This window comes from Patagioenas fasciata, chromosome 1, assembly GCF_037038585.1.
Source record: "Patagioenas fasciata isolate bPatFas1 chromosome 1, bPatFas1.hap1, whole genome shotgun sequence".
In the NCBI taxonomy this organism is placed as follows: Eukaryota; Metazoa; Chordata; class Aves; order Columbiformes; family Columbidae; genus Patagioenas; species Patagioenas fasciata.
In genome coordinates this window covers 140,387,536-140,399,667 of record NC_092520.1, presented here as the reverse complement: position 1 = coordinate 140,399,667, position 12,132 = coordinate 140,387,536, and the positions used below count along the sequence as shown (strand labels likewise).

At 45.4% G+C, this 12,132-nt stretch overlaps 1 protein-coding gene across 16 annotated transcripts in view; it reads right to left on the bottom strand.

The window, feature by feature from the left end:
- Window positions 1-12,132, bottom strand: part of PPFIBP1 (PPFIA binding protein 1) — a 118,255-nt gene that overhangs the window by 80,866 nt on the left and 25,257 nt on the right. For 15 of the 16 annotated variants that reach the window (XM_065845174.2, XM_071816221.1, XM_065845172.2 and 12 more), the window contains one exon: window positions 3,499-3,574. The exons of the other annotated variant lie outside the window; for it this stretch is intronic. The gene's annotated coding sequence lies outside the window, so the exon portion shown is untranslated. The remainder of the gene's footprint in view (window positions 1-3,498; window positions 3,575-12,132) is intronic. 16 annotated transcript variants of the gene reach the window in all.

The following is a 12,132-nucleotide window of genomic DNA, read 5'->3' as shown; positions in this document are numbered from 1 at the left end:
CTCACGTCATTTAATGCCCTGATACTGCTCCGACAACACACTGGCTCGTGGCAGGGGGATGTCTGGGCAAGGCGCCGCATTTCCTACAAATGAGGAGTTTTACCTTGTGCTGGACCCTTCACTGCGCAGCAGACCTGGGTAACATATCAACGTGTAGACAATATCCCCATCCCAGGCACCCTGAAGCTGCAGTAGTCCAAGCTGTGCCGTGCCCCACACCTGCCCCACTCCCGTGGCCTGTCCCCCATGGGTCTCTGCCCCACACGCACGCCACAGCCCTGCTGCTCCAGCAGCCAGGCAGGAACAGGGCTGGGGGTGACCCCCACGCCCCAACTGCAGGCAGTGTTACACCTCCCGTAAACATGCAGAGCAGCCACAGGCTCTGGGGAAACGATTCAAATTATTACTATTTTGAGCACATTCCAGTTTAGCACAACTATTAAAAGCCCAACTGAAGCTGTTTGTGGCCTAGACCCTGCACGACAAGTCATCAACTGCTAAAAAACACAATAATGAGGAGCGCACAGAAGTAGCCTTGTACTTCTTTCCCTCCCATATTCAATGTGACACTGGGGAAAAAAAACCAAACAAATACTAATTTTTGCCCTTTGCACACAGGCACTGTAAGAGGGTGGACTGGATATGTGCTATTTCAGTGCTGCATGTGCATGCTCCATCCAGCTTTGGACACCCAGACAATCTGCCACCACTGAGCGCAGACTAAACTCAAAGCAGTCCCAGGAACCAGTGGAGCAAGGTGAAAACGTACCTGAAAACCTGTGGTGATTTTGCTAGGAAACATCAGCGGCCGCAGGAAGCACGACTGAATCTGGCTACAGAGACTCAGCTGGGTTTCTGCGTCTTCATGGCACCACACTAAAGCCGCTCTCTCTGCTAAGGTTTATTTTAAAAGCCTTATTTAGCTTGTCAGGATTATTTATACACACTGCCTTGCTGTGGGCCACGGTTGGACTGCCTGCACCATGTTCAACACGGTGCTTGTTGGAGAGGGAACAACAGCCCTCTGCTCCTGTCAGCGCTGAGTCAGGCACGGGAATTTCTTGCCATCTTGTTGGAAGAAGCTTTTATTTATTTGTTTAACGGTGAAAGCAAGCAGCAGCCAGAGAAGTCAGATCCAGCTTTCCAGCCGATTGCTAGGGGCAGCGGATCTGAATTGAACAGCATGCCTCCAAATACCAGAAACAGAGCAGTACTGGAGCTATGGGAACACGGAAAGGAGGACTGAGCACCTGCTGCTACAACCTAGGATGGACACGGACACACACCCCTTCCCAGGAGCAACAGCACAAGTGACAGAGGAAACAAAGCAGATTTAGGTCCCAAAACTTCTGCTGCTCCTGGGGAGGGGAAACCAGCACAGCATCTGGAGACTGAAGAGGTAGAGACTTCCAGCGAAGGCAAGACATTTGCACAGTGATGCCAGCAGAATGAAAATCTCCAAATACGCATCCAGCAGAACGTGGCTGCCGGCCAACATCCAGCTTTTAAGAATGGTTTTACAGCCACGACCAACTCAAATCCAGCTGGAGCGCAGGGCCAGCTGGAGGGTGATCCCAGCAACCCTGATGAGCAGCAATAAAACTGAAGAAATGTGACCAGGATAGGAGATAACAGGTGATAACTGCTCCTGGAGCCAGTAGACCTCTGATTACGAACCCAGAGAACAAAAGAATTCAGTACTGGAGTTTAGGGTTCCTGACAAACAAGGAGCAATACCCATTTCTTTTCAGGTCCAGTAAAAGACCCCAGGCAGCCTGTGAATCTCAGAGAAAGCTGACACACAGTGATTTAGTGTGCAAAGGTTCAGAGATCCAAGAACAGATGTTCCAAAGGCTATATAGAGAGAAAGGGAGGAAGAGAAGGGAAATTACATTTCAAATGAGACATCAGTCCTTGCGTTACTGCGGGCCTGCAGCGCAGCTAGGGATGCAGGGCAGCACTAGGGAGCAGCAATGAACAAAGCCCCAAGCCCTCAGTGGTGGCACAGCATCAGTCCTGGGCAGCAGAGGAGGTGTTTGCTGCCCTCTCCAAAGCCCAACATCTCTACTAGCAAACTTGTGCACCTCCTTGGGTCACAGGCTTTTAACCTCATGAGGAACAGCAGCCATCACTGACCATCTCATCTGGCCCCAGGATAGCGCATGGAACATTGGAGTGTGCAGTGGAACAGGAAAGGAATCCATCCCACAGAAAGCATAGACAAAAAGCAACAAATTCCAGCTGGAGTGGGGAGGCAGCCTTATGAAGCACAAAGACACAAAGTCAAGAAGCAGCCCAGTATAGCTGTGGGACAGAAGCTGACAGCTGATGCAGGTAGACTTTCAGGGGCCCTGAACAGGTGAAGAAATAAGTCACCAGAGCCTTACGAAGGCATCACAGGAAGGGAGTTATGCTTGCTTCTCCAGCCTCAGAGAGGACAGTACAAGCAAATAACACATTCCTCATGCAGGGATAAGACAAGAATGAGGGGTTCAGAGATGAGAGCAGTTGGAGGGCGGCAAGTCAAGACAAAGGATGCAGCACACTAGTAGAAGCAGGTCTTGGCAAGCATTTGTACAGAGTATGAAAAAGTGCAACCACATGAGGCAGAAGCAGAGATCCAGCACACAGCTGGGACCTCAGTGGTGGTGTTACAGGGTTAGAACATCCCAGCTGTAGGGTGCATTGCTGAAGCAACTTGACCCAGCTCTCCACATGAAGAGTCAACTGGAATTTAGGATGCTAAATCATGCCAGATCAGACTGTAATATCCAAAACAAAGTAGATGAGGAATAGACATTCCCAAGACCAGACTGCCAGCTCTGACATGCACTAGGCTACTTGGATCAAATCACTCTTAGACCGAATACAAAACGCTGCTCCTTGAAGTCAGCTAAACCGGGCCATTTCCAAGGGCTAATGCAACAGATAGTCCATTTCACTGAAAGTGCTTTCACATAAACCTGCCCCAGTAATCTGAAAGCTCTTGACAGTTTCTCTGCACGTCGCCAAAGACCTGCAGAGTCAGATCAGCCGCATGTGCCCAGCGCAGCTGCATCGTGCAGGCATGGCAAGTCCGGTGGGCCTTGTGCTGGAGCACTGGTGCTGCTGGAGCCCATCGCAAGCCACAGAGCAGCTCCAGTGGCCACTTGAGTTTAATTTCTTGGATAATCAAGATATGCTTCATTACTCTGCCACAGTCCATACGTTAACTCCACAGCCACTCTTTTTAAAATGTGGAAAGCCTCCCTGGACCTAAAAAGCAGTTCAGACTGTGTTAAGTGATGGCTGTCCTTTAAAAGATATCAAACCAACACATGCCTATACACGCAGAAGCAGCATGACATTCTTTACAAGAGCTGCTGGACATTACACCGCATTATTTTAATGACATTTGAAATAAAAGGCTACAGGTGCTGTTGTGTATGGTTTTGAGCAAAAAACACAGCAGATATGTAGATATTAGACATCAGCGATGGGGTGGGTTGGATTACTCACCCAGAGGAGCAGACTTAATGCTGATCTCCACTGTCACTCTTGAGCAACTATCACTGATCCATATAAACTTCTGACACTGAAAAGGGAGAAATAAAGAATTTAATTAATCACTATAAACTCTGAGGTGACTTAACAGTGATACCTTATAAAAGTTTATTATCAAGTGACACAGGATACAGGAAGCACAGTGGATGACGTACATAACAGCATTTAAAAAAAAAAGCCAATACCAAGAGATTAAAGGATGACAACTGATGTACAAAGGGGAAATGAGTTTGTTTATTCCAAGTAATTCCCAGCAACATTATCTCTCAATATTTCTACATTACATAGTTGCCCTGTGCCTGCTCTCCACCTCCCCAGCTGATCACACTTGTATGACCCAAAACAAAGAAAGTGAATGATGCATTGCAAGGCTTCCTTCTCACTCCTGTGACCTCCAAAACCACCAACCAAGGACCCCACGGTGCTGAACATCTAGAGGTCAGAGTGTGAAGCGAAGCCAGAGTAGCCCATGGCACTGAACCAACCCTATGACTCACTCCCAACAGCTATTCCTGAGTCTCTTTACTATGACTACTTTGGTAAATCAAAGATGTTCTCTGTTACTGTGGTTTGACAGAAAGTTTTAGTCACAGGTACCTCTATCTACAGATTGTTGAGCTATTTGGTGGCAGAAGCTCAACAAAACTGTTCTGGAAGAAGGTTCTGGGTAAACTTTGAATTCAAAATGCAGAAGGGAAGTTTGGGGAATAAAACTCCAAACCAAAACCAAACATCTTCCAAACTCAGGCAATTACATGAGCTCCCATTAGAAGAGACGTAAGAATCAGCAACTCATATGGGTGCTCTGTGAAATATGGCTGGTAGAAGGACTGAAACAACCAAGGACACTCCAGCGTACTTCCACCTGGGACACTGCCAGCGTGCTGAGATGCTGCTCTCCAAACAAAAATCAGGCCAAGATCGAGAAGAGATCTTGTCAAATTGACAGAAGCTTAGGACAAGCAAGCAACATGATCAAAACACAAAGAAACAGCTCAAAAAACAATGTTGGGCTAAAGAGACACAGACTAACTAGTTGTTGACTTGCAGCAACAGAGACCAACTGCAAATATCCACAAGGTATAAACCAGAACTTAGAGAACTCAGCCTGCACATGACTAGGAGATGAGCACACATACACACACACACAAAAAGGCATTTTCAGGTCCAGATACTAAACTGCTATAATAGATGGTCTGAGGGCATATAAACAATTGGGTGTTCATTGCCTGTCAGAGTAGTTTTTTAGACTAGATTGAACAAATACACCAGGAAAAAAATATTACACAGAACACAAACAACCGGGACATATGAGTCTGTACAAGCAGACTCTGTCACAGGACTGGGGCTTCAGGCTATTGCAACAGAATAATTATGCACTGAGCCCTGTGCAACACAGGAAAAAAACATCTGTCAGATGGAAAAAGAGAAAATGTGGAAGGCGGGGGGAAAAAAAATATTTGAGGTTTCTATAAAGGGTATTGCAGAATGTCATTTATGAAGCTACACAGTTAGGGAAAAAAAGTTAGTTAACAGTGTTATTTTAAGTCTGTTTAAAGTTATACCAAGGGCTGAAATGGAAAACTTAAAATTAGACAGTGCTTCTCCCCTTCATTCCAAATACTTGACTCCAGCTGAGCCAGGAGAGGTTAACAAATCAACAGGATCTATGGGATTCCCGCTGCCCGAGGTGCCAGGGCGTACACGCAGCAGTTGGGCAGACAGGAAGGAGATGCAGAACATGATGGGATTTTGATGCTGTGCCTTGCTGCTGGGGGCCAGCCATCTGCTTGCTGTCACAGCTGCTCTGCTCCTCTTGACACCCCAATTTTCTCATCGTCTTCTCCAGGATGGGAAAGTCCCAGTAGCATTTCAGAACGAAGCTCCTTCCTTGTCTTGCCAGGTCTGTCTTCCTCCATCAGTGCAGCGTTCAAGGATGGGAGAGTCACGCTCCCCATGAGGGCGGATTTGCTCTTCCCGGCGTGGGGCACCAGCAGCACCACAGCTGCTCCTGAGCCTCCCTACCACGACTATTTCGGTAAATCAAAGATGTTCTTTGTTACTGTGGTTTGACTGAAAGTTTAGTCATTTCCTTCTCAGCAGAGTCAGCGTTAACACATCCACAGCCCACACCTCGGGCAAGCTGTACGTCCACTTGCCATCTAACGAGGAAGGGAACGCTTGCTTGCATTTCTCAAAAGTGAATGAACAGTCTTAGACCCTACCCTGTGAGCTGTCACCACAAGGATTCAGTTTGTTTCAAAGGCTGCTAGGGTCTACATTTCCTGCCGTCCTGCCCCCCCACTTCCTTCCTTCCTCAAACTTGATTTAGGTTTTACTAATGAACTTCCCCAGAAATCTCAGGCTCCCTCTAATCCTACAATTAAGGAAACCTCTCTTGCACACCCTCACCTCTGAGGACTGTTTTCAAAAGGAATTCCTATAGTGCTAGCTGTGATGTTCACCCCAGTATTTCTCCTGGCTAGATGGGGTACAGGATGCAGAGATCTAAGGGCCTTCACCCTGCAACCTGCATCAGGATGCCAAGAAGGATGGTAGCCCCCAGCGGAAGCCTGAAGCTCAGGGACACTGTGTGAAAACTGGGACTTGCTGGACTTCTGGGAAAGGGTGGAGTTTTTCTGGTTTAGCTGAAAGGGTAAATTATCATCTAAGAACGGCAACCGAGGGAATAGCTGCTCTCACACCACACACGATCAGAGGACACGAACAGCCAGGCGTCTGGGGGGTGGGAACTCTCCAGCCTCGATACCAAGACCTAAGATCTCCACCAAGGTCAATCTAAGTTCAGTTTCAGTATCAAAAAAACAACCTCCCAGAAAAATACACTGATAATCAGGAGCCAATTTTTAGGAATGATCATTTAAGAAGCACAGGATTAGGTAAACCAGGTGAGATAAAAGTTAATTGGGTTTTTGCTTTCCTACCAAGAACATTACAAAATATAGATTTGCTGAAGGAACCTTTCCAGTATCCCTACGAAAAAAAAAAAAAAGTACTGCAAACAAACATAAAGACAAAGGAAAAGAGAGGTGCATGACATTGACATTTTTGTCCTTTTCATACTATGATCTTAACCAAGTAGAAAACAGAAATCCTAATCCTATAATCTTGCATGTTCAGCAATAACATTTTACCTTGTCAGTCGAAGGTTTTCTACGATAGCCACCCATTCCTTTTTCAAATTCAAGAAGCACAACTGCAATCAATTACATGCTGTATGTATGTAAACAGGTCACAACCCTGTGCCTAAATATCTGAAAAATTTACATGTTGCACTGTGTTTAGGGGCATGGCTTAACAGGAAAGCTTGCAGGACTATTTGTTTGCTTTGTACCTACTAGAAGCTTTGTTTCAGGAACATTTTTGGAAAAATGCAAGAGACTGCAAGCACATAATCTAGTTTATGCCTGTTCTCTACTACATAAAAATAAAGATCTGCTTTGCCTAATCATTTCTCATCAAGAAAAGAAGATATTTGAGTTACAAGATCTGAAAGAGTCCCTCCTTTCTACTAAAACCTAAAAAATTACTCTCTAACATGGGACTTAAGTAGTCACAGCCCAATTCAACTGAAACACAAACTCCTCCTTCCTACACTCTTACTTCATGTCTGCGTGTCTGTGTAGGTTTTTAATAAGCTACAACAACATTCTTCCTACGTTTTTAAAAGAAAATGGGGTGATACATTCCACAAGCAGCAGGCCTCAAAGAAGCATCTTCCACCACCTCATCCAACCCTGAAGCACTTCATGAGCTACACAAAAGCTTCCTGTACACACAAACACCTGAATCAAACACAAGGCCTGGCCCTGCTCCATCACCAGGTTTTGTAATTGGACCATTTATACCTTGAAGGCATGGTCAGACTGGGCAACGGACTTGGGACTTGCAGCACCAAGAAATCACATGGGAAGGAGAGACCTGGGCAGAAGGGCTGTAGCTGCAAGAGGACAGCATCAGCCAGATAGCAAAGCTCAGCCTGCCGCAGGAGACAGCACAAAATGTGGCCACAGTTTCCCATACAGGGAGTGTACCCTGGCAGCCAAGAGGGCCACCCATGTCCTGGGTGCATCCAGCACAGCATTGCCAGCCGGGCAATGGAGGTGATTGTCCCGCTCTGCCCTGCACTGGTGCGGCCTCACCTGGAGCGCTGGGTGCAGGTCTGGGTGCCACACAGGATAAAAGGGACAACAAGCTACTGGAGAGTGTCCAGAAGAGGGCTACCAAGTTGGTGATGGGTTTAGAGAGGAAACCGTATGAGGAGCAGCTAAAGTCACTTGGTTTGTTCAGCCTGAAGAAGAGGACACTTTGGGGACCTCACAGCAGCTACAGCTTCCTCACAAGGGGAGGAGAAGGGGCAGGCACTGATCTCTTCTCTCTGGTGACCAGTGCCAGAACCGAGGGAATATCAGGAAGATGTGACAGGGGAGGTTTAGGTTGGACATTAGGAAAAGGTTCTTCCCCCAGAGGGTGTTGGAGCACTGGAACAGGCTCCCCAGGGAGGTGTCACGGCCCCAAGCCTGACATCGTTCAAGAAGAGACTGCACAACACCCTCAGACACATGGTGTGAACTGTGGGGCTGTCCTGTGCAGGGACAGGAGTTGGACTCGATGATCCTTGTGGGTCCCTTCCAACTCAGGACATTCTATGATTCTTTGATTCTATGAGCGTTTTTTGAAATCCACAGCAAAGGTTCAGACAAGCTGCCCTGCCCTGAGATGGAAGCAGATGCTGCCTGTTAACACTGGCAGCTGGAAGCAGGCATGGTTGCCTCTCCAGGAACCTCCTGACAACAGCCGATGCTTCTCCAGCAGCCAGCAGCTCCACACACACCTCTCGTCCCTTTAGAGCTGGGTTGCAATAGCCTCTGCTTTCTCAAGGTAGCATCACTCAGACCTCTTCTGACAGCTACCCCTTTCCACAGGCTGGCTGCCAGGAGACGAGGTGGCAAGAAACTTCCTCTGCCATGAAACCTCCTCTGCAGACCCCATGTCTGCCATATGCACCCCTCTGGGCAACAAAACATGAGCGAGTGCTCAGCTTCTTCCAGTCACTCTCCACCCGCAGCCAAGACACCTCTTCCCAAAAGCCCAGCACACTTGCAGGAGCTCGACCAACTGTGGCTTCAGGCAAGCACACACAGAGGCTCCTGCAGACACGGCTCCTTGTCAAGGCACACACAGGAGCTTCTACAACCTCATCGTTCAGCTTCACCCAGATCCATATATATTAGAAATTACTTGTGCAGAACTCAGCCACTCACTTTCAGTCTTTCCAGTAGTAATACCTAGCCTTCCTGGGCAATACAGAGCACCTGTTTTATTTTTCCCTTACACTGAGAATATTCTTGCTTGAGAAGCCTATTTGATGCCTGTGTACTCTGCCTCTAGTCTGCATTAATAGACTATTTTTCCTTTTCATTTTTTTCCTTTAAAGAATGAATCAACAGCTACTAGATATAACTTGACTCAAAATTTTATGAAGGAAAATTACTAACATATATATTTCCAAGGAAGTCACCAATGCAGGCCGATTGTGTCCACTTATCTTGCCTTGGAAAAGTGGGCAGAGAATTCAAAGTCAAGGAGAAAAGCAATGAAGAAACTCTCATAGTTTGAATGATATGGGCACCTAATGATTTTCCATGGAAAAAGTCATTGACAGATGTCTTTTTATTTTGGTATGTTAAAGGTACAAATTTTTGTAAAAGGCCTTTGGGCAAAGGCTGTTTTGAACCTGAATGGAAGTAATCAGGGCTGCAAACTGAATATTTCCCCACATTCGTATACATCACCTATCCTCACCCGCTACCACCCACCAACACACAATTTCTGTCACATTCAAATCACCCTGTCCCTGGATACATTTTTCAGCTGCTGCAGACCATGTAACAGATCTCTTCTTTACAACGGCACAGTCTAGACAAACACGTAAAACACAGATGCTTTAGCCATTATCTTTATTTTCTAGAAGGCTGCACAACTTCTGAGGCAGTCAAAAAACACAGACCCTCCACATTCACAAGTCAATCTGGTTTTGGATACTACTGCACCCACAGCTGAAACGCAAACCAGTACTTCCATCCCGCAAGTATCAGCCTTGGGCTTAAAAAAGTTTCAATCCAAAGTTGGTGGGTCTGGCACACACAGAAAGCTAAAGTGAAAACTAAAGGGACCGGAGCAAAACTAACCACATCATTAATTCCAGTGACTCAAGCAGCTGATACCTCATACAACAACATTTCCCACCACAAAACAGTACATTTGAACAAAGTACAAGTAGAAATGTCACTGAATCAACATACCAACATTGGAGGATACAGACAACACATCCAACTGCCACAGCAAAGAAACGCTTTCTGGAAGCGTAATAAAATATTACAAATAATCTCCTGAGTCAGAGATAAATAACATCAGACAGACCATTTAATGAAGTACTTGTAAGATCAGCAACAAGAACAAACTGCAGAGTGTTTAAATAAAAGCTTTCAAATCACTAACTTATCAGATTTTAAGTGAAAACTAGACATGATTTATGCAAGGAAAAAAATTATGACTAATCCCTGACTAATTTTATATTAATCACTGAGTCCATCTCTGAACTGGAATGCCACTCCGTGCAGTTTCTATCAGCTAGCGCTTTGTTTTAATTCTACAAGCCAAAGCAACAGGTTACATGCAGTTTATCACCTGTGAAAATGCAGATGTCAGTTGATGGAAGATGTAGAAGTGACTGTAAAACAAGGAGGATAATTTTATGAACTTAACTGAAGATCTCATGCCCTCAGAGCCCATGTTATGGAAGCAGCGTGATGCAGTCTGTGCAATCAGCTACAAGAGAATTCAACCTCCTGGAAGACATTTTCCATAGCACGAATTGGATACCATCAAACAGCAGTCTCGTCAGTGTTCTGCCTCTTTTGTAGTTATGTGAAGCTTGCTGACAAGATCTTGTTAATCACGTGGCAACCTAGGGTGGGCAGCCACCTTCGGGTATCACTTCTGCCTTTGTGGAAATACCAGTTACCAGTTGATGTCCCAAGCAGTCCTGGTTCTGGAAGCCAAAAGGCTGTAAGAATTTGTTTTTAGGGTGAGATGATCACAATGGGCTGTAACGCTGCTATTGTTAAACTAACAGGAAAATATTATCAGTGTTTTCTCTCTCACAGGCACCAGTTTGGCCTTATTCTTCTACACATGCAAATGAGCCAAAAGAAGCCTCCATGTGCCTCTTGGCAAGAGGTTTATGGGACATCTTTAACCTTGGCATGCTCCATCAAATGCAAAAGGCACTGCTCTATCAGTGTTGTTCATCTTAATTTGACCCATGTTGTCTCACACTGGTTTCTGCCTTCCTTCCCAACTCTACTGGAAATAAGCACAAGACATTTCTTAATAAAAAAGAGATCAGGCTCACACATAAGATTTACCATAACATTTTCCAGGAAGATGCCTGCCCAACAATTATCCTGAATTGTTATGGGCATCCTTCACTTTGAAGTTCAGTCACAGCAATACTTTACCATTCCTAGAAGGAACTTAAATAGCTCCAACAGCACAAACTTATCAAATCCTGTTAGTAAGGCACACACATCCAAACTCTGTGTTGCCAGAGCTGAGAAGTGAGGTGGAGGCTATGTAAAAAAGCAAGGAAAATAAAAAAAAAAAAAACACTTACCAGGAAAAGAAACAAGATAACAAAATACATTATTTTGTTGTTATTGTTAAGAAGAGGCAGCCAAAAGAGTTAAAAAACCTAGAAATTAAGATCAACATAACTAAACGCTTTACCAGCTTCAGAAGTAAAACTTCTACACTTTTGCTACTTCTCCATGCAGACACTTGGGTTGTTTCAGCCCTTTTAAGTTGGTTACGTGCTAATATACATGAACACAACAAGATTCAGCTGTTGTGTTTGCATACACTAAGCAAATAATCCTGAAAATACCATTTCTACTAATCACATTGTTCCACACAGTTTTAAAGCACATGATTGCAGAATAAAACCCCCTCACCACATATTTTTGGCCCGGATTCTAAAGGAAATTAAGTTTATGTGGTAGTGTTGTTTGTCAGTCCTCACCCTATTACATTTTCAGCTCGCTAGTCAATTTTGACCACATTTGGCAGAAGGCAAGTAGATCTGAATAGGTGTCATGTTCTTACATCTTTGGGAGAAATTAGTATGTAGGTAAAGGAGACACACCTAAATTAGCCCCACACAGAGTTAAACTGCTGCAAGAAGTCAAAAACTCCCTGTTTTGTCTGGCCCAGAAGCTGCTCCATCAGCATCTGCATGTGGCCACTCAATGCACTTGTTGATTCCTGTGTGGCCAACAAGAGAAACACTGGAGAGAAACCACGGATCAAGCCAAAAGGGAGGGAGAAGATAATTTGGAGATAAGCAACAGCAAAAATGAAGAGGTCCAAAGAGAAGGAGCACAGGTCATGGTGGACAGAAGGACAAAGCACACAGTGGAGATGAAACTGTGAAGAAATAGGGAGAGTTGGTGGCAGCTCTTTGCCAGCTCCATACCTACAAGCACAATGATGTCCTTTCCCTGCCCT